Source organism: Porites lutea, chromosome 1 (assembly GCF_958299795.1).
Source record: "Porites lutea chromosome 1, jaPorLute2.1, whole genome shotgun sequence".
Lineage (NCBI taxonomy): Eukaryota > Metazoa > Cnidaria > Anthozoa > Scleractinia > Poritidae > Porites > Porites lutea.
In genome coordinates, this window is record NC_133201.1 from 56,287,700 (window position 1) to 56,307,841 (window position 20,142).

At 40.9% G+C, this 20,142-nt stretch overlaps 3 pseudogenes; all 3 read left to right on the forward strand.

The window, feature by feature from the left end:
• Positions 1-338: 338 nt before the first annotated feature.
• LOC140932518 (uncharacterized) lies at positions 339-2,801 on the forward strand (annotated as a pseudogene).
• Positions 2,802-7,117: 4,316 nt separating this feature from the next.
• On the forward strand, positions 7,118-10,415 carry LOC140932534 (uncharacterized; annotated as a pseudogene).
• A 138-nt stretch (positions 10,416-10,553) lies between these two features.
• The window catches only part of LOC140932550 (uncharacterized), a 34,827-nt pseudogene continuing 25,238 nt past the window's right edge, over positions 10,554-20,142 (forward strand).

Consider the following 20,142-nt stretch of genomic DNA (forward strand, 5'->3'; position numbering starts at 1 on the left):
TGGCTTAAACATATTTGCGCTTCTTGTTGGGTGCAAACCTGCAAACAGGAACACCATAAGGAAAATTCGTTGATTGTCCACTCATTGTGAGTGGTGGTGTCTATTTGCCGGAAGCGCCGCCAAAAAACTGATTCGCGTTTTTAATTCTTCTGATTTTCTTAACACTCTTACTGCAAGTTCTTTATTGTCCGAAGTTTCTGGTTCGCGATTTTTGGATGCATTTGAGCATGGTTTCTTCTTGGGCTTCCTCGCCACTTTCATTTGCTTTTGTAACTGTCTTTTTCTATCGTTATATGTATTTTGTGGTAAATCAAATAAAGTTACAAAGTTACAAAGTCATGACCAAGAATTTCCGTTCGTTTTAACGCGGGATCATGTTTTTCCTGGCCTTTCCAGTGTTTCTTATTCTAGGCTTTTGAATGTTACCCGTGGTGCTCCTTATCGAGACAGTGTACTGCCTGACTTAGCTAATTCACCGAGTTTAATGATCGATCTTGACTCTTTGTTTTCCAGTCGAAACGATTTCTTGCGTAATTTAAGATCCTTCTCGAGCTTCTTCGTGGACATGCACTCATCGAGTAGTTTCTTCTTCTGGGCAACCTAATTATCTCTCTGTTCGCCTTCAAGTTCCTTCACGCCTTAACATGCAAATGTGGCGCGCTTTACTTCTAGACTATCCTGACAATATCATTTTCGACTTCTTGGAGTTAAGCTGGCCTCTTGGATATTGTGGCGAGGCTGTCCCTGTCTTTGCCTTACGCAATCACCGTGGAGCATTGACTTTTCCGGCTACCGTCGAAGCATATCTCACTAGTGAGGATCATCTCGGTCGGGTTGCTGGTCCATTGGATGCGCTACCATTTGATGATGCCTTCGTTGTTTCGCTCCTTACCTCAGTACCGAAACGCGATTCTAGCGAGCGGCGTGTTATTGTCCATTTAAGTTGGCCTTGTGGCAACAACAACAACATAAGCTTTATGTATTGCAAAAGCTTTAACATAAAAAAAAAACAAACAAACAAACAAACAAATCATAACAATGATAATGCAATGCAATGATTACTATAGACAATCAAGTATCATCAGCATGATTTGATAACAAATTATTACGTAAATCATTACATAATGAGACAAATTTCAACAAATGTGAATTTACGGAAAAATTCTGTGAATTCATCAATTTAATTATTAATTCTGTGTAAGATAGCTGATTGAAGTCGACAAAATTTTGTGGCCGTTCCGTTAATGATGGTATCCCCGTAACTCCTTTTTTTGGCGATCCGGTCGATTTGACTTACCCGATAATAGACGATATTGTAGATGCGGTTGTTTCTCTCGGTCGCGGTTGTTTGCTGTATAAACGAGACCTTCGTAAGGCGTATCGTCAGTTCCCCGTCGATCCGCACGACTATCATTTGCTCGGATATACATGGGGCGATCAATACTACTTTGATACAGTTTTAACCATGGGTTTACGTTCTGCTGCTATGTCCTGCCAGCGCTCTACTTCTGCTGCCGCCTGGATTCTAGCCCAGAGAGGGCGTTTTGTTTCAACTACCTAGACGATTTTATCGGCCTTTCCCCATCTATTGACGCTTCTCGTCACTTTGACGAACTAGGGATTACAGTTCCTTAGCTGAGAGGAATCTCTCGACAAGGCTTGTCCACGTGATCATCATATGTTTGACACATACTTGATGCTCTTAACCCGACTTTGTCCGTGAGCCCGGGTGGTTTATCTGAAATTCAGGGGTTGTTACGTGGCTGGTTAACTAAACGGACTACCAAGAAGTCGGCTCTGCAGTCCCTAGTTAGCAAGTTGGTTTTTGTTTCAAAATATGTGCGCCAGAGCCGGATTTTCATCTCCCGCATTTTTCGTTTATTACGATCCGTTTAGTTTTTAAACTAAAATCCTCATCATATTACTTTGAACGCCGTATTTCGGAAAGGTATTCTCTGGTGTTGTCGGTTTTTGCGCGAGTACAATGGAGTGTCTATGATTAGTTCCGCTCATTGGTCGTCGCCAGAGAAGTGTTTACTAGTGATGCTTGCCTTACAGGTTGTGGGGGTATTTTTGCCCATCAATACTTTCATGCAGTGTTTCCAGACTTGTTTTATCACAAGCTCTTGACATTAATTGTTTGGAACTTTTAACTATTGTGGTTGCTCTCAAGCTGTGGGGTCATCTTTGGCGTGGCCTTTGTTTGACAGTTCGGTGTGAAAATTTAGTCGCCGTCACCGCTTTGAACTCCGGGAGTTGTCGGAACGCTTTTGTTTATTCTTGTTTGAGAGAAATTGTTACTTGGCCGCTAGTTTCGAGTTTGAACTGCACGCGGTTCACCTTCCTGGTGTCTCTAATAGTTATGCCAACGTGCTTTCGCTTTGGTGTACGAGTCCTGCGAACGAACAATTCCTTTTACGTGTGCAGCGTGACAACCTAAGCTAACCTAGTTGGGGTGCCAGTGCCAGTTTCTGCGTTTTGTCTTGACCGCCCCTACTAATTTGGAGTGTATCTTTGTTTGCTCCTTTTAGAGAGATCGGCCCTGGCTGCTTTAAGGAAAGACCTCAAGAACACTCTTCGTTCTGGTTATAGTGTTGGAACCTTTGTTAACTTAATTGTTTTGTTCGTATTTCCGGTTTACACCGGCACCCGCTGAGCTCGATACTACTTGTCTTTATGTTCAGTTTTAAAGTCATACCCTTAGCCCACCTTCTGTTCGCAATTGCTAGTCGGGTGTTAAGCTGTTTCATTTGTTTTCAGGCTTAGAATTCCCCTCCAGTAATATTTTCTTCTCTCTTTAACCTGGCGAGGTATCGCGCGTCCCGCTTTACACACGCCGAGTAGGGCGCCTCCTGTTACGCACGATCTTTTGCTTCGTATTTCTAGGGTATTAGCTTTGAAGCCTGCAAAAACATCCGTTTCTCCTCGTTCGCCGCTGGGGACGTTTCGCGCGGAGGAACGTCTGCGACTCAGCGACAGAAATTCCATACTGATGACGTAAATCAATGTTTGAAAAATAAATCCGGTAGTCATGGGGTTCCAAATGCAAATTTGTTCGATTTTACGTTTCTCCTGGTCGATTTTGGTAAAGTGTTGTGTACATCTACGAACGAGCTCCAGCAAAACTCAAATGCTTTTTCTAGAGAAGACTAAATTCCACAAATATTGACTTTTTTTGTTAGAAATTCGTCGCGTTTACATTTGACCTTTGTGGCCTCTTGTCTTTTGTCTGTCATTCGTAAACAACAGCTAAAACAATGTAACTACTCCGTCGATCAATCAGAGCCTCTGACCGGATTCCGGACATATTTAACTTCTCTCTGTGCCAAAACATACATTGCGTGTGTCGTTCGTCTCGGGGGTGGGGGAGGGGGGGGGGGGGGGGCGTTGGGAATTACTTCTACAAAAATAAACAAAATAGCAGTTTCGCAATAGTTTTATCGATAAAAATTAGTTTGCAAAGTTTTCATCTCCTCATTTTCTATATTGGGAAATTGTAACGGATGATACGCTGCGACCGTAGGAGAAGCCAATTGTCACGCACATTTTCCAAAGACAGTGACGAACCATGCTGAAAAGTATGAAGGTTTAATCCAAAGCAAAATTTAACAGCAAACTTCTAAAAGATGAACGCTTTGGAAGATACAGCAAACACAGATCGATGTACGCTTTACGAAGATTCAGCAAACTTTTTAAAAGATAAACACTTTTAATACCAAGACAGAATATCAGACCTCAGCAAACCTTTGAAGACACACGAAACACAACGTGAGTTAGCGCGTCAAAGTGAGACAAAACGTAAGCAAGCACTTCAAAGTGAGGCAAATTGGTGTAACCTCCCTTATTTTGTATAACCTCCCTTATTTTTTGCACAGGACACCCAATAAGACACAGAACACCCAACACAAATCAGGGGTTGCGTTCTCGTACCTCGAACGCAATAACGTTATCATGATCTCACTGCTCTTGTTAAAGATTTTTGATGTGTAATTCAAAAAAAAGTTTCAGCGGTAAATTCAACAATAGGCCATTTACACCATAGCGTCAGTTTACTACCTCGACCAGAATTCTTTTCCTTTTTTCTTTCAAATTTTATAATCCCAGCGAGGTTTAAATAACAAAATCCCTAATTTGCACAAAAAAACAAAACCAAGAAGGATTCTATTCGTAGTAGTAAAATGACATCATCGAGCATATTGCCTATTTGACGTCATAATGGCGTCACATTACGTCGTTGTCTATCAAGTTATAACTAGATGTTAAAAATGATGAGTACATTCTATGAAATTTTGGCTGTCGTATCATGAGGGGTCTTAAAGTTAAAGATGGGGCTCTCCAAAATTCCCCCGGTTGCAGGAAGAAAAAAAAAAGCCGGGCTGATCCTGCATTTAAGTTGAACCTAACCAACATGTAGTCAAAAGAATTCTATTGTTTGCTTGTTGATAAAATTCATGCTGAAGAGCAAACTGGAGTTGAAAGGTGGAAGATTGAAATACTCTTAAATAAAAACAGTTGGAAAACAATCCTCAAGTCAATCAGAAAGAGCTGTAAAGAAACTTAATTGGGATAATTCCAATTCACCCTCGGACACCGAATAATTGTTACCAGGAAAGAACTTTTCAGATTTTAAATAAGCCTGATAGGACATGTTTATGTTGTGGTGAAGAAGACTCAATCACACTTTCATACACTTCATGCCCTTTTTTAAAGAATTTCACTGAGAATGTTACCCATTGGTTCAACGAGTCCAATTTTATTTGGCCTTTTTCAATATATCAGAGGCTTTGAATAGCAAATTCAACTATACTTTACTATTCCTCCGCAAATACATTACAAATCCAAATTAAATGAAGAAGCTCTACTCGTCCAAGATCTTGGAAATAAAATCAATCTCAGATACCGAACAGAATTCAGACCATAAATAAGAGAAATGCCTCGGCTGTGTTCTCTGTTCCTTCGATAATGATATTTTTAATATTTACTTCAGTTTTAAGCTTTAGTGATAACCTTTGTAATATATGTATTCATGTACCCTCTTTACTCTTCTTTCATTTTTCCTTCTTTTGTATTTTTGTTATATCACTTCAAAGGTATAAATATATATGGCCTTTAAAGACTGGATTTCCTTCCATTTGCTGTAACAGAAGCCCACAGTAAAAAAAAGCTACAGTGTTGTAGTTCACTCAGCTAAAATAACCCGATACTGTTCTCTACAATAGAGAGATGAAGAGTCACGTTTACGGCAAACGTGAATTAGTACCACCTGACCATGTTTTTATTTTTTATACTAGCTGGCAGCCAGCAAGAAAGTTCTAGTTTTACCGTCCATTCCCATGGGCAGTGGCATGGAGGAAAGGTTGCGAGAATTCCTAAACAACGGAATGAGGACGTAACAAGTCTATGTGGGAAGGTCAGTGTACCTGGGGAGTATGGACACACAAGTGAGAGGCATTTCAAAAAACGAGGTAAGATTGACTTACTTACCATAATAGACATGACAACTGATTTACTTTGGGAGGGTTTAGATACAAAAAAAGATAAATTGAGTGATATGTGACATGCTGAGGCATGTTTCGTGTTTCCTGGAGCTGTAGCTTCTAAGAAATATGATTAGTGAAATCCTTACCGAGATTTTTAGGTTATAAAGTCTTAACTGTGTCATGGTATGACATTAGGAGTTTTTGTCTGTATGCCATACATGAATGTATGTAAGCAGTCGTAAGTCTGTAGATATGAAAATCCAGATTATTAAATATGAAGAGGGTTTTTTCATTGATTCTGTAAAAAGTAGATCAAAGATTATCGTAAAGATTACAATTGAATAGAAAGTGTAATTCGCGTTCAACTTCTTTTAAGTGGCAGAAAGGGCAAATTCGAAGATTTTCTTGAGTTTTCGGTACGGTGTATCCGCCCGTTTCAATTTGTAAGCGATAGATGCCAAGTCTGAATTTATTCAGTGTTTTTTTGTGTTATATTGGTGATCATGTTCAAGCAATCACTTTTGTTAGGTCCCTCCTAATTGGTCGCAGGAAACAATGACGTATCATTCTTCCAATTGTCTTAGTATTTTTTGGGATCAGGGAAACGCACCATTGGTGACTTCTGTTCCGAGCAGCTGCTACATGACCCACTTTTGTGGCAGTCAGTTTTGAATACTGAGTAGAATTTTAGTTTCTTGTTAGTTCTTATTAGATTATATAGGTTTGAAGTCAGTTCTTCACGTACGGTTAATTGGTTGTGTTTTATGTATGTTGAGGATCTGTTATCATTTAAATACAATTTATATCAAGGCATGTGTTCAAAACAAGGCCCGACACTGCGCGAGCTGTGCTTGCATTTCCGGTTACGTACTTTCCGATAAGGAACAGATTTAAAATATAAACAAACAACTATATTCTCGTTGGGTACCCCTGAAATCTGGCCACGGTTGTGGCAGGTTTAATGAAATCAAAGGTCACAGAATCACAACACATCGATATATGTAAACCGATTAACCTACTGAATAAAAAATGAGGCGACAAAATTCCGCCACAAGCCACACAACTGTGGCGCACTGTGGCTGAAGCCCCACAAAAGAAGCAAAGCTCGCGTAAAAGCTGGAAAGCGAAAAATTGTTGGACAATTGTAAAACTATGAAGAAGAAAAAGAAGTTTCAAAACTAAACGTGATGCCAACGAAACCGCAGCCCATGTCTGAACAGTGACATTGAACGTCTGGTACAAATTAGAGAGATGACAATCGATAGGAAAATTCAGACTTAAAATTGCCAGCCAAGTAGCAACCCAATGACTGACCTACCCAACAGGCATAATAACAAAGCCATCTAAGTCATAGGAAACGAGAACCAATGCCAACCAATTAGCAGCCCAATGACTGACCCATTCAACAGGCGTAAAAACAGAATGAATAAGATTAGGAACTAACAACGAAAAGTTTAGTTAAAAATGGTTTTCCAAGCCCACCAAGTAGCAGCCCAATTGCCTGACCTACTTTCGACACGTGGGCAAATCAACTAATTAGCGTGAAGAACTTCCGACCTCAAATAAACTTTAAATGCGTAGGATTTCCAGCCACCAAGAGCACGAATTTGCGCATCAGAATAACGTTTTTCAGCGGCATGGCACGCGCCGCCAATGCGAAAGCTGTGACTCTTGTACCGATTGCTGTCCAGACCACAGTAAGATCAGCACTGCTGAAGTGCGACATTGAATTGGTAAACAGAAATGGGAGTTTGATCAGCGTGACATTAAAGTGGCCCGGGGCGATTTCCCAGATATTACAATACTGATAAAGGGTTGTAACAGGGCAAAAAGGGGAAGAGACATCCTTTGCAAGTAAAATGTTAAAAGGTCTTGTTGACGCTTTGGTAAGATCTATCATGCGACGCAGAAAAGCTCAACCCCGAAAAACCACGAGGCATGTATAATTCAATAAACCTATCAGTGATTGGAGTTCTTTTAGGCAGACGGAGAGCCAGGCCTGGTCATGGAAATTTTCTAACATCGCACGACATGTTCGAAGTTTGCCTCCTGGTAGGCGCCCTTCTTGGCGTACAGAATCAAGCGTAATTCCAGCAAATTGTAAAACAGTCGCTGGACCAACCGTTTATGCAGGAGCCAAAGGAACGCCAAGATGATTACACATCAAAATAAAATTATCTGAGTGCGTACCCGTCTAAAAAATTTAAGATGGTCAGGACAATACATTTTACGATAAGGCCAGTTTCAGCTTAACTGATTAAGAAAGTGACGATCTAAGGTAAGAGGCTGCGAGTCGTTATTTAACGTTTCAGTTTTTTACGGAGTTGGTGGTCATACCTTGTATGGTTTTAAAGTTATTGACCTTTTTTGGGCGTCTTGACAGGTTTAAGAGTAATTGTCTGTCTCACCGAATTGGGTAGAGTATCGCGAGGTCACCTGTTCAAACCCCGTTGAAGTCCTGAATTTTTTACAGGCTTCTTATTCTTATGCAATTGCATAAATTGCGTTGACAATTATGAGGATCATTCTTCATTTTGTTTTCTTACTTTGGTAATAGTACATGGTTTAATTCCATCATGTTACCGTCCCCTCAGGGCATACTCTGGGCGTTATGCATTTTTTTTTTTGTCATTTGGCTGTCTATCCTCAGACCTGGCCACGCGTAGCAGAGGTTTATAATTCTGTTGAATTTCGCATAACGCGTGAAACGTGCGTGGATCGCACAGCGAAACGGAAACACGTGTTGGCTATGCAGTCCATTTGTTATCCAGTTTATGAGGTTGTTGATGCTATACCAAAACATCTACTGACTAAATCAATCTACAGAAAGTTATCTGGCGAACTGAGCGACCTCCCCTTGATCCAACCTCTTTTCAATTTGGTCCCGCATTAAAGTTGAACTTAACCGAAATCAAAGAAGTGTATTGGCTAGTTGTTGAAAAATTCGTGCTGAAGAGCAAACTGGGTTAAAAGGTGGAACGTTGAAGCATCCTTAAATAAACCCAGCTGGAAAACAATCTTCAAGTCAATCAGAAAGAACTGTAAAGAAAATAAATTGGGATAATTCCATTTCAAAGTCGTACATTGAATAACTGTTACCAGGGAAGAACTTTTCAGATTTGGAATCAAGCCTGATAAGACATGCATATATTGTGATGAAGAAGACTCAATCACTCATCCTTTCATACACTTCATCCCCTTTTTTAAAGCATTTCACTGAGAATGGTGTCCATTGGTTCAACGAGTCCAACCATTGCGATTTTTCCCTAAGAACAAAGGCAATTTATTTGGCCTTTTTAATATATCAGAGGATTTGAATAGGAAATTCAACTATACTTTACTATTCCTCCGCAAATACATTACAAACCCAAATTAAATGAAGAAGCTTTACTCTTCCCAGATTTTGTAATTAAAATCAATCTCAGATACCGAACAGAATTCACACCATAAATAAGTAAGAGAAATGCGTCTGCTGTCTTCTCCGTTCTTTTGATAATGATATTTTTAATATTTAGTTTTGTAGTTCACTCACCTAAAATAATGCGATGCTCGTCTCTACGATGAAGAGATGTAGAGTCACACGTTTACGGTAAACGGCAAACGTGAATTAGTACCACGTGACCAAGTTTTCCCTTCTTATTTGTCGTTTACTGTTAATTTACCCCCTTTGGACATGCACGTGCTCAAAAGGATTAATTGCACAATAGAACCTCTACTAGTATCAGATTTATTTGTAGTTTATCATATTTCACTTTGCGTTAGATGTTTGTTTGTGACGCACGTTACTAGAGTTGCTTTTGGATTGCCTTTTGCTCTTTTGTTAGTCTTTTCCCTTATTATTGTTAAACCAAGTAAGACAAGTAAATGTCACGGTTGTAAAGTTTTAAAATCAGCACACGACTTTGGCACTTCGGGCAAACATTTCCCTGGTCCCGACTTGGTCGAGGACGACTCAGCACACACCAAGACCGCGACGGCTGCACCGCAGGGGAATGTGGATACTAGTGCCGTTCTTATCAAGTCCTTACTGGACTCCGCTCAAAAACTGACGAAATGCAGTCTCTTCGACAAGAGAGTCAAGACTTTCGCAAGTTAGCGACTATTCCGCCTGCAAGGGATCCGCCCCTTTCTTATTCGCTTGCAAAGAAGCGCAGCCACAGATGATGTTACCCTGTCGGAGGTGGGAGCCATGACTGCTCTGGCTTCTAAGGTCGACCGTTAAGTCGATCAATTTAGCTTACTCACCTCCGAGGCTAGCGATATCGATGGCGAGGAATTGAAGTTCATTGCCCGACTGCCGGTTTACCGTCAGCGTCCATCTCGGGACAACCTTCGGGTAAGTTGAAATCTGGCCCAGAAGCTAAACCTACAAGTTCAGTTTTGCACCCTCAGCTTTGGCCCCCGAGTTTCCTTTGCCTCACTCGCAATCAATGTGAGGTTCATTATGAAGATCTTACATGTACAATAGCCGAGTTTGTGGCCGGTTATGCCTAAATTTTGCAGTCCAAAGATATTAATGCCCTCGAGGTGTCAGAGCGACAGAAGCATTTGGTCTCCTTAATGTACTTTGCGCAGCAGTTTACTTGGTTGGCAATTCTTAACTTCCTTGGCTCCGTTGTCCTTGAAATTGAGCGCGGCCTTATTAAGTGGGGCGACTCTTTTATACACTTGGAGAGTCGCACGTTGTATAGCCACCATTTACCTGAAAAATCGACTGCTGAACTTCCGGTTAAGTAAGGTTCCTCCAAGTCTTCTCCGTTACTCATATAATTTTGTCGCGATTATCAACGAGACGCGCGAAACAATGCGAGTGATCATTATGGTTACCTCCGAGGTGAAAGCAAGTTGCTTAAACATATTTGCGCTTCTTGTTGGGTGCAAACCTGCAAACAGGAACACCATAAGGAAAATTCGTTGATCGTCCACTCATTGTGAGTGGTGGTGTCTATTTGCCGGAAGCGCCGCCAAAAAACTTATTCGCGTTTTTAATTCTCTTCATTTTCTTAACACTCTTACTGCAAATTCTTTTATTGTCCGAAGTTTCTGGTTCGCGATTTTCGGATTCATTTGAGCATGGTTTCTTTTTGGGCTTCCTTTAAGTCAGGTTCGTCCAAGTCTTCTCCGTTACTCATATAATTTTGTCGCGATTATCAACGAGACGCGCGCAACAATGCGAGTGATCATTATGGTTTCCTCCGAGGTGAAAGCAAGTGGCTTAAACATATTTGCGCTTCTTGTTGGGTGCAAACCTGCAAACAGGAACACCATAAGGAAAATTCGTTGATTGTCCACTCATTGTGAGTGGTGGTGTCTATTTGCCGGAAGCGCCGCCAAAAAACTGATTCGCGTTTTTAATTCTTCTGATTTTCTTAACACTCTTACTGCAAGTTCTTTTATATTCCCAAGTTACTGGTTCGCGATTTTCGGATTCATTTGAGCATGGTTTCTTCTTGGGCTTCCTCGCCACTTTCATTTGCTTTTGTAACTGTCTTTTTCTATCGTTATATGTATTTTGTGGTAAATCAAATAAAGTTACAAAGTTACAAAGTCATGACCAAGAATTTCCGTTCGTTTTAACGCGGGATCATGTTTTTCCTGGCCTTTCCAGTGTTTCTTATTCTAGGCTTTTGAATGTTGCCCGTGGTGCTCCTTATCGAGACAGTGTACTACCTGACTTAGCTAATTCACCGAGTTTAATGATCGATCTTGACTCTTTGTTTTCCAGTCGAAACGATTTCTTGCGTAATTTAAGATCCTTCTCGAGCTTCTTCGTGGACATGCACTCATCGAGTAGTTTCTTCTTCTGGGCAACCTAATTATCTCTCTGTTCGCCTTCAAGTTCCTTCACGCCTTAACATGCAAATGTGGCGCGCTTTACTTCTAGACTATCCTGACAATATCATTTTCGACTTCTTGGAGTTAAGCTGGCCTCTTGGATATTGTGGCGAGGCTGTCCCTGCCTTTGCCTTACGCAATCACCGTGGAGCATTGAATTTTCCGGCTACCGTCGAAGCATATCTCACTAGTGAGGATCATCTCGGTCGGGTTACTGGTCCATTGGATGCGCTACCATTTGATGATGCCTTCGTTGTTTCGCTCCTTACCTCAATACCGAAACGCGATTCTAGCGAGCGGCGTGTTATTGTCCATTTAAGTTGGCCTTGCGGCAACAACAACAACATAAGCTTTATTTGCATGACTATAATTATGTAGTTACAGTATTGCAAAAGCTTTAACATAAAAAACAAACAAACAAACAAACAAACAAATCATAACAATGATGATGCAATGCAATGATTACTATAGACAATCAAGTATCATCAGCATGATTTGATAACAAATTATTACGTAAATCATTACATAATGAGACAAATTTCAACAAATGTGAATTTACGGAAAAATTCTGTGAATTCATCAATTTAATTATTAATTCTGTGTAAGATAGCTGATTGAAGTCGACAAAATTTTGTGGCCGTTCCGTTAATGATGGTATCCCCCGTAACTCCTTTTTTTGGCGATCCGGTCGATTTGACTTACCCGATAATAGACGGTATTGTAGATGCGGTTGTTTCTCTCGGTCGCGGTTGTTTGCTGTATAAACGAGACCTTCGTAAGGCGTGTCGTCAGTTCCCCGTCGATCCGCACGACTATCATTTGCTCGGATATACATGGGGCGATCAATACTACTTTGATACAGTTTTAACCATGGGTTTACGTTCTGCTGCTATGTCCTGCCAGCGCTCTACTTCTGCTGCCGCCTGGATTCTAGCCCAGAGAGGGCGTTTTGTTTCAACTACCTAGACGATTTTATCGGCCTTTCCCCATCTATTGACGCTTCTCGTCACTTTGACGAACTAGGGATTACAGTTCCTTAGCTGAGAGGAATCTCTCGACAAGGCTTGTCCACGTGATCATCATATGTTTGACACATACTTGATGCTCTTAACCCGACTTTGTCCGTGAGCCCGGGTGGTTTATCTGAAATTCAGGGGTTGTTACGTGGCTGGTTAACTAAACGGACTACCAAGAAGTCGGCTCTGCAGTCCCTAGTTAGCAAGTTGGTTTTTGTTTCAAAATATGTGCGCCAGAGCCGGATTTTCATCTCCCGCATTTTTCGTTTATTACGATCCGTTTAGTTTTTAAACTAAAATCATCATCATATTACTTTGAACGCCGTATTTCGGAAAGGCATTCTCTGGTGTTGTCGGTTTTTGCGCGAGTACAATGGAGTGTCTATGATTAGTTCCGCTCATTGGTCGTCGCCAGAGAAGTGTTTACTAGTGATGCTTGCCTTACAGGTTGTGGGGGTATTTTTGCCCATCAATACTTTCATGCAGTGTTTCCAGACTTGTTTTATCACAAGCTCTTGACATTAATTGTTTGGAACTTTTAACTATTGTGGTTGCTCTCAAGCTGTGGGGTCATCTTTGGCGTGGCCTTTGTTTGACAGTTCGGTGTGAAAATTTAGTCGCCGTCACCGCTTTGAACTCCGGGAGTTATCGGAACGCTTTTGTTTATTCTTGTTTGAGAGAAATTGTTACTTGGCCGCTAGTTTCGAGTTTGAACTGCACGCGGTTCACCTTCCTGGTGTCTCTAATAGTTATGCCAACGTGCTTTCGCTTTGGTGTACGAGTCCTGCGAACGAACAATTCCTTTTACGTGTGCAGCGTGACAACCTAAGCTAACCTAGTTGGGGTGCCAGTGCCAGTTTCTGCGTTTTGTCTTGACCGCCCCTACTAATTTGGAGTGTATCTTTGTTTGCTCCTTTTAGAGAGATCGGCCCTGGCTGCTTTAAGGAAAGACCTCAAGAACACTCTTCGTTCTGGTTATAGTGTTGGAACCTTTGTTAACTTAATTGTTTTGTTCGTATTTCCAGTTTACACCGGCACCCGCTGAGCTCGATACTACTTGTCTTTATGTTCAGTTTTAAAGTCATACCCTTAGCCCACCTTCTGTTCGCAATTGCTAGTCGGGTGTTAAGCTGTTTCATTTGTTTTCAGGCTTAGAATTCCCCTCCAGTAATATTTTCTTCTCTCTTTAACCTGGCGAGGTATCGCGCGTCCCGCTTTACACACGCCGAGTAGGGCGCCTCCTGTTACGCACGATCTTTTGCTTCGTATTTCTAGGGTATTAGCTTTGAAGCCTGCAAAAACATCCGTTTCTCCTCGTTCGCCGCTGGGGACGTTTCGCGCGGAGGAACGTCTGCGACTCAGCGACAGAAATTCCATACTGATGACGTAAATCAATGTTTGAAAAATAAATCCGGTAGTCATGGGGTTCCAAATGCAAATTTGTTCGATTTTACGTTTCTCCTGGTCGATTTTGGTAAAGTGTTGTGTACATCTACGAACGAGCTCCAGCAAAACTCAAATGCTTTTTCTAGAGAAGACTAAATTCCACAAATATTGACTTTTTTTTGTTAGAAATTCGTCGCGTTTACATTTGACCTTTGTGGCCTCTTGTATTTTGTCTGTCATTCGTAAACAACAGCTAAAACAATGTAACTACTCCGTCGATCAATCAGGGCTTCTGACCGGATTCCGGACATAATTAACTTCTCTCTGTGCCAAAGCATACATTGCGTGTGTCGTTCGTCTCGGGGGTGGGGGGGGGGGGGGGGGTTCGCGTTGGGAATTACTTCTACAAAAATAAACAAAATAGCATTTTCACAATAGTTTTATCCATAAGAATTAGTTTGCAAAGTTTTCATCTCCTCATTTTCTATATTGGGAAATTGTAACGGATGATACGCTGCGACCGTAGGAGAAGCCAATTGTCACGCGGTTAAAACTATTTGTGGCGGCGAATCTCCGTGTGAGCGGGTATATTTTACTGGTCGATCATGAATCAACTGTGATCACGAAACTAGGAGCTAGTCCTTGATGGTGATTTTATTGACGATAATCGAACCGTAAACTGAAATATAATGCAACGTAACAAATAATTACTGAAAGCTAAAGTACAATTACAATTATAGTTTGGCTAGCAGATAATATAACATTTTGCTAACATTCCAATCATATTTTCATTTTCGTAGCTGTTCCGGTATAAAAACCTTGCCAAAAACGCGTAATAAGACAAAAGAAATATACTTATTGAAATACAGGAATAATAAATTTACCAACTAGAATATTAGTCTAAATATACTTCATGAAGGGAATAAAATCAACTTAAATTTGGGTATGCAGAGAACAAACCTTCCCAACAACAATAATGGTTGCTTCCTGCGAATAATACTATACTAAGAAACTAACAAAATAAATCTGAGAACGGACTACGCTTGCAAAGGCACGAAAACTAAATAAACTAAAAGAAATGAGATTCCCACGCCGAACTAAAAAGTAAAAACCTACTTGAAACTCAAAAAAGGCATAGTCACGTAATGGTACGAGATATTGAGTATTGCAATAGCTTCTTGCAGGAATATGCTTTATGAGTCGCCAGATAGACAAAACTACAGAAGATAAAATGTACTTACATATCGGTTCCCGCTTGCCTCTAAGTACCAAGAAATGGATTATCCAAATAGACTACAACGATGTACACATGCAGACGACGAAATCCAACTAAAGCTAAACTTAAAAGACCATGCGTTTTCTACGTAAAAATAGGCGTTGTCTAAGGAAATGAAACTAGCGAATCAGAAAAGTTTAAGGCGAGAGATATCATATCACTAAATCAATAAAGCTTGTTGTGATGTCATTTACAGAAATTCTCAACTTCAATCTGGCTTTTACCGTTTGCTGTAAATGTGTGAAAGGATTTTTACTAAAACGACAAATTTGACACTTGCTTTGTTATATTAAGTACATATGAAAATTCCCTTCTGGAAAATTAATAACTAGTATCACCCCTAAATAACAATCGCTAAAATCCCCATATAAACCCTTATAATATTTCTGTTACGCAAAAACGACTCTGCCACTCGTGAACTTGCGATAACTGTGTTAATGCACGCCAAAAGTTGCCCAAAGCACAGAAGAAGAATAATTTCGACTGAATAGTAATGCAAAGTTTTATCACAGCAAGAAATCTTTCGTCGTTTGGATTCCGTACTCCAGTCGGCTGTTTGAACGCATGCACTGATTATTGGACCGTTTTTTCTCCCTTTATTGATTTCTTTTATTGTTAATAGTCTCCATCTGTCTTACTAATGTGTCGTTAAATGTTTCTCTCCTGTGCCAATAGGTTTCTTGCCATTTTACATCAAGGAAAACTCACCACAGAAAGTCACAAGTACTGTAACCAGTGAAGGTGGAGAACTGGTTGGGGAAAGTGTCAAACTAATTTGCCCTCCGGGGGCTGTTTACAATTCCTTGTCTGTGTGTGTAACATTAGAGGAGCCTTCCAAGTACTATGGACTCCTCGTCCTTAAGGATCTTGAGAACGATGTCATGTTTGGTGCACCCATTATCAGTCTCGAACCCAGTGGTCATTTATTTTTCAAGCCTTTGACGCTGGTAAGCAAGTTCAGCGGAACATTTAATTGGGATGACGTTCTCATCTTGCACGGTTCAAAGACTGAGGGGGGAAAGATCAACTGGCAAGACATATCTCACAACTCAAAGATAGACGAAGCAAATACAGAATTAGTTATTGAAATCGAGCACTTTTCAATCATCGCAATTCTACGTAGATTGAGCAGATCAAGTCTACTTCGCACCAAAGACATTGTATCAAGGCTCAACTTGCAAGCATTTAACTACAATTTGTCTGTGCTGCTGAACAAGAGTAATCCCTCTTTAGTGCGAGACGAACTTGCCCTACTGTTCGTTAGTCAGGACGTCTACAATGAGAAATTCTACAGAGAAGACGAGGCGTCGTCTGCTTTGATGCAGCTTAAAAAACAAGGGTTCGAAGAGCTTCATGTACGTTGTAGTCCGGAAGAAAAGGGCATCTACAACAATGAAACCCTTCAAGTTAATGTTCGCCTTGGGGAAGACTACAAGCTAGCTGACAGCCAGCAAGAAACTGTTAGTTTTACCGTCCATTCCTCTGAGTGGTGGCATGAAGGAAAGGTTGTGAGAATTCCTCTTGAACGGAATAAAAACGTAACGAGTCTATGTGGGAAGGTCAGTGTACGTGGGGAGTATGGACACAAAAGTGAGAGAAATTTCAACGAACGAGGTAAGATTGACATCCTTACTATAATAAACCTGACAACTGATTTATTTTAGGAGGGTTTAAATTAAAAAAAGATAAATTGAGTGATATGTGACATGCTGAGGCAAGTTTCGTGTTTCCTGGAGCTGTATCATCTAAGAAAAAAGATTACTAATTAATCGTGACCGAGATTTTTAGGTTGTAACGTCTTACCTGAACACTAACCACTTGCTGACCGACAAGCAATTTGAGTTTCCGACCAAAACACTCGACGGTTACTGCTCTCTCAGGTTTTGCCGATGACGTTCTTAGTAACATGGAGCAAGGGAATCTCTATTGAGCTGTATTCTTGGATTTGTCAAAGGCTTTCGATACCGTTACCAATGGTGTTCTTCATGAGACCACTAGGGAGCATCCTGGGGCCCTTACTTTTCCCTGTTTACTTAAATGACTTGCCTTCTGCTGTCCATCACTGTAGCGTATCCCTTTATGCGGACAATGCTGTTTTGTACTGCTACTCCTCTCACATTAAAGATCTCGAGAATGTTCTTAATGAAGATCTGTCGAGAAAAGTTCTGTGACTGAATCGAAACAAACTAACACTTAATCTAAAGAAGACCAAGTCCATGCAGCGATCGCAAATTGCGTGCTCCCACCGCTTTATCTGTCTCAGTATTCAACAAAGAAGTTGAGGGCGTTGGACACTCAAAAGTACTTGGGTGTAACTTTGTCCTCAAATTTTACCTTGACGGAATATGTTTCCACGAAGATAAATCAACGCTTAGGGCTTTTAAGGAGAATTAAAAGTTTGCTGCCAGGTAGTGCGCGTATTCTTTTCCTTAACAGTCTCATTCTCCCGATGTTTATGCCAACATTGTTTGGGGGGACAAGAATAATGCTGTTCTCATGAAAAATTGGCAACTCTTGCAGAACAAGGCTGCCAAAACTATAGTAGACCCCCCTTGTGTTTGAAGCCCTTGGTTGGTTATAACCCTGGAGAAACGCAGACTTTTTCATCGATGCCTTTACGTTTATAAATGTGTTAAGGTGGTCTCAGCCCACAGTATGGATCTATTGGCACACGGCTATCGTACACGGCTACGATAGACTACATATTCGCACAATGTGACATGTGACGTCATGGCGGTCGGACGTGAATTTTCCAGCTCTTCGTTAGCTTTAACTTAACCTTTAACTTATCAAGACTAATAATATGTGTAGATATTAAACTGAACCCAGGACTGGATAATAAATCTGCTACTTGTAAGCCTGCATGGAAGTTTCCTTGTGATGTTTAACGAAGCCTGTTCGCTCGAACCAGAAAGGCATAATGTGTGACGGATGTAACAAATGGTTCCATTTGAATTGCAGTAACATGGAGATTTGGAAATATCTTGAATTAAGTTCTTCTGACAAACAATGGTTCTGTAATGGAAATTGCGGCTAGCCCTTTAATTTCTCGGATTCAATTTTTGATTTTTCCACCTCATTTCACGACGATGCTGGAGAGAATGAAAGAGTGTCTCCTATTCGCTCTCCAACTCGACGTTCATGCGGTTCTTTAAATGGCTTTCCTAAGAGCTTATTGCTAAATGTACGAGGTCTTCGCAACAAGATTGAAGACCTTCATGCATACCTTATCGTTAATGGATTCTTTTGATTTAATCACCTTAACTGAAACTTGGCTTGACGAGGATTTTCACGACGAGCTTTACCGTGATGGTTATAACATTTTTCGTCCTGATAGATGTAGACGAGGTAGTGCTTCCCGATAGTTTCGAAAACGAAGACCGAAGCACGAAGCACCCAAATCTCGAAAACGAAGCACCCAAAACTCGAAAACGAAGCACCCTAGATCGAAAACGAAGCACCCAAAACTCGACACCGGTGTGTCCTTTATAAACACGAGACGAATGCTAATACAGCAGGAATCAAGCACGATAACAAATCGAATGCAGTTCAAATCTACTCAAGTTGTAAATGCATTTCCGCCGCTGCGTGGGAGGCCCGGTGGGAGGCCATGTTTTGGACGTGAAAACCGAGAACGCCCAAACTATTTCAAGAATGTTACTGTATTGCCAGTAAAAGCCAGTTAAATTCGCAGGCTTGAAGTCGATGATAGAGAACTTTAGATTATAAGACGAGTACAAGGATTTTCTTAGTGCTAAGTGTGCTCGCGCGCGAACCAGCGTCATTTTGGCGGGAAAACGTGGTAGCCGTCGTCATTACGAGTCTTAACGATAATATCGAAGCGGCAAAAACAAGAGAACAAATGTTAGAAGTTTGATAATTTTGCGATCGGGAGGGGGCGTAACCTCCTGCATATCCAATACGTTAGACTGCAAAACAATCGGTTTTTTTCTCAAAATCAGTAAAGAAGTCGGTAAAGCGTGGCGTAAGAGTAATACGCGCGAGCCTCATACTCCGTTTTCAGCCTCGTTTCAGACCTTTTGTGTTACTGCTCACGCGTTCTTGAATACGCCAAAATCTGCTGACGGACAGTTTTGAAGTCTACATAAACATGTATGTGTACCGAAATATGCAGATTAAGGTAAGATGTATCAAGTATAGCGAGACCAATAATAAAATTAATACAGTGTATCCTATCTAGATAAGTTCAGTTAAACAGTTGGCAGGCTCTTATAAAACCTTGGGATGGATTTTGTGGACCTTTGGAGGTGCGGAGGCATCCGCTGCCTCCACCTGATTCAGGTGCTTCGTTTTCGATTTTTGGGGTCTTCGTTTTCGAGATTTGGGTGCTTCGTTTTCGATCTAGGGCGCTTCGTTTTCGAGATTTAGGGGTCTTCGTTTTCGATCCAGGGTGCTTCGTTTTCGAGTTTTGGGTGCTTCGTTTTCGAGATTTGGGTGCTTCGTGCTTCGGTCTTCGTTTTCGAAACTACCAGTGCTTCCCTACTAGCAACGAAATTACACTTGCCATGCGTTCGCCGTTATGACCTTGAGGTTGATGCTGAAATGGTCGTCTGTCAGTTAACTACAAGTAAAACGCGGTGCTTGCTTCTCGCTGTTTTCTGTAGACCACCTAATGCTGGTGAATTTTTCCTGGAAAGTTTTAAGAATTCCCTTGAAAAAGCCTCTGTTACTGGTATAGCTGATTTAGTCATTACTGGCGATTGTAACTTTCCCTGTGTTGATTGATCTAACGGTTCACCAACCACTGCTGATAATTCAACTGAATTATTCTGTGAAGTTTTGAATGATTACTTTCTTTTCCAAATGAATTGTCATATTACTCGCCCAAATTATGCCGAAAGTGCTTCATGGTAATATACTGGACCTTGTTTTCACAAATGATGATTCACTGATCGAGGAAACTGCAGTGTATCCATACACCTTTGACTCTGATCATTTCCCTGTTTATTTTACTGTCAAGAATAAATTTAACACTATAAGGAAAGTTTACTGCTATGGAAAAGCATACTTTGATGGTCTAAGGAATGCTCTTTCCTACGTTTCATGGGACTCATTTATATCCTGTGATGACATAAATTCAAGTGTAGCTAACTTTCAAGATCTTGTATTTGCAGCAGTTGATCAGCAT